Source organism: Equus asinus, unplaced genomic scaffold, assembly GCF_041296235.1.
Source record: "Equus asinus isolate D_3611 breed Donkey unplaced genomic scaffold, EquAss-T2T_v2 contig_76, whole genome shotgun sequence".
NCBI classification, from domain to species: Eukaryota; Metazoa; Chordata; class Mammalia; order Perissodactyla; family Equidae; genus Equus; species Equus asinus.
The window spans coordinates 7,501-10,791 of NW_027225471.1; positions in this window are offsets into that span (position 1 = coordinate 7,501).

Below are 3,291 nucleotides of genomic sequence, written 5' to 3' on the forward strand. Positions count from 1 at the left end.
GCCACTCGCAGCGGGGGAGAACGGGCGAGGGGACCCGCGGGCAGAGCGAGAAGAGCGGTCCCGTTCGCCATGAACGTCCGTCCCTCGTCTGGCACGGCTTAGGCCCGGCCCGGGAGAGCACAGCATCACCACATCGGTCGGCAGCATAACGCGAGGGACCCCCGAGCAAGGGAAGGCCGGCGAGGACAGCGAGCGGAGGAGCCTGCTTCAGCCTCACCGACCCCTCTCCTCCTCCAGCAAGCGCGGGCGACGACCCCAGGACGAGAACGCCTGACACGCACTGGCACGGAGCCGGTGGGATGGGGTAAGTCGCGACCGCACCCGGGTGCCGGCGGCAGGGAGTGCACGTGGTAGAGGACCCCGCGCCCCTAACCCCGCCGCCCTCGGGTACCAGAGACCGGAGGTGGCACCACGGTCGTGGGGGCGCCTGGAACGCACAAGAGCCGGCGCGCAGGCCCCAGCGGGCGGCTCAAGCGGCGGGGGTGGAAACGGGCGTCCGGTTCTCGGCCAGAGCCCGGAGCCCTCCCCGCACACGCATCCAGGCACCCGGAAGCTCTCGGGCGACTGTCACCCGAGCAGAGCGTGTCAGCACTTATCTGGCGGCACAAAACCACCCATTCGGGGGCAAGAATCGCCGCGCCCGGAGACGGGGCCCACCCACGGATCACCAGGGGAACCCCTGGATCACGGCCACGGCCACCAGACCCCAAGCACGACCCCATCGCCACCAGGCCCGGAGCTCCCGGGGCCATCTGGTCGACCCCAGAAGCGTGGCGGCAGGGGGAGCCGGGGACAGCCTCCCCGGGCCGCCCGCGCGGGCCGGGACCGGTCGGTCCCTCCCTCTGAGTCGCCGGGTCAGGACTTAGAAAAGAATTCCGCGGAGGCGCCTCCGGCGACCGGGCCCGGGGCGGGACCGTGGCTCCCGTCCCTCAGCCGGGGCTCCACCTACGCCTCGAGCCGGCCCCCTCCCGCCTCCGGACAAAGACGCGACCCGCGAAACTCGGAGAGAGAAGTCCGGTCCGACGGCCCGGACCCACCCCGGGCACGCGTCCGGGCCGGGGACGCCCTCCCCGGCCCGCCCTCGAGGGCTCCCGGGGCCGGTCCACGCTCTTCTCCAGGGCGGGACTTGGAAAAAAAAACTGCCACGGAGGAGGAGGCATCCGAGGACCGGGCCCGGTCCCCACCGCCAGAGCCGGTCGACTCGGAAGACCAGTGGGGAAAAGGCCAGCCCGGCGGCCGAGCCCGTCGCGCCCTCCACGGGCCTCCCCCGCAAGGCCCCGGCCGGTCGCCCACCTCCGGAGCGGGGCGCGGAAAGGGGATCGGCGACGCGGAAGGCCCGACCACCGGGCCGCCCTCGGGACGACGGCCGGGCACGGGACGAGCTCCCTCGCCCGTTCCCCCGCGGCGGCCCCCCACCCCCTCCCGGGGACGGAGGGGCACCGGCGGCTGCTGGTCGACCCGTCCGGGAGGCCCCACACCCCGGCCGGCACCGGGCGGCGCGGCGACAGCCACCTCCCTCAGTAGCCTGCACCTCCAATCTCCGGCGAGCGGGCGTCGCGCTCACGCCCCGGCGCCACCGGGCCAGATCCCGCCAGCGACGCCGGCCTCCCGGGACTCTGCCTCGGTCACCGCGGCCGAGTCCCGTCCCTTGGCCCGCGTCGCCGGAGCTCCGGAGGAAAGAGACGATATAAAAGCGGCCGCCAGGTGGCACCCGGCGACCGACGACCGCCTCAGCGGGACGGAGCCGGAGCGCGGGCCCGCCGGGGAGCACAGCCGGGCCGCCGGGCCGCCCGATCCCGTCCCGGAGCCCCCTCGGACCCAGCCTCCCGGCCCAGTGCGGCCCCGGGGCGTCCGCCCGCGGGCTCCCGGCCGCCAAGGCGCAGCCCCAGCCGCAGGAGGGGGACTCGGAAAAGGTTTCTCGGGCGATCACCGGGAAGGGGAAGGGGAGAGTTCCCCCCAGAGAGGCCAGGGGGCGGCCCGGGCCGGGCTGGGCCGGTGCGGCCGGGAGGCCGCCGCTTCCCGGAGCGGCTGGAGCGCCCCCGGGGTTCCCGGGAGGACTTAGAAAATCAGGGCGGGCGGGGACGGTCAAACCGAAACCAGGCACGTCATCCGAGAAGGACCGTGATGACGGGAGGAGGAAAGCTTTCCAGTCCAGAGGGCCTGTCGAAGGCAGGCGGAGAGTCTACCCGCTGAAACTGACGAAGATGGGCAAAAGAAGCTAGCTCAGGCGCCGACATCTAAGGAAATAAAAAAAAAAAAGCACGAGGGCGTGGAGAAATGGGGAAAAATCAACACTGAGAAATCTACCCTCTGAAACCGACGAAGATGGGCAACAGGGGCTAGCTCAGGTGGCAATTTTTAAGGAAAAATGAAAGGAAGTGCGTGGAGACCTGGGGAAAAAGCAACACGGAGAAATCTACCCTCTAGAACTGAGAAAGAAGCGCAACAGAGGCTAGCTCAGGTGGCAATCTTTAAGCAAAAAAAATAAGATAAAAAAATACAATGGCGAGGAGACCCGGTGAAAAAGCAACCCTGAAAAAGGTACCCTCTGAAACTGAGGAAGCAGGGCAACAGTGCCTAGCTCAGGTGACAATCTTTAAGCAAAAGAAACACACAAGGGCGTGGGGAGCTGGCGAAAAGGCAACACTGAGAAATCCACCCTCTGAAACGGACGAAGATGGGCAACAGAGGCTAGCTCAGGTGGCAATCTTTAAGCAAAAGAAACACACAAGGGCGTGGAGACCTGGGGAAAAAGCAACACGGAGAAATCCACCCTCTGAAACTGAGGAAGATGGGCAAGAGAGGCTACCTCAGGTGGCAATCCTTAAGCAAAAACAAAGCACAAAGGCGTGGAGCCCTGGGGACAAAGCAACCCTGAAATATCTACCCTCTGAAACTGAGGAACATGGGCAAGAGAGGCTAGCTCAGGTGGCACTCGTTAAGCAAAAACAAAACACAAAGGCGTGGAGACCTGGGGAAAAAGCAACCCTGAAATATCTACCCTCTGAAACTGAGGAAGATGGGCAAGAGAGGCTGGCTTCAGGTGGCAATCTTTAAGCAAAAGAAACACACAAGGGCGTGGGGAGCTGGGGAAAAGGCAACACTGAGAAATCCACCCTCTGAAACGGACGAAGATGGGCAACAGAGGCTAGCTCAGGTGGCAATCGTTAAGCAAAAACAAAACCCAAAGGCGTGGAGACCTGGGGAAAAAGCAACCCTGAAATATCTACCCTCTGAAACTGAGGAAGATGGGCAAGAGAGGCTACCTCAGGTGGCAATCCTTAAGCAAAA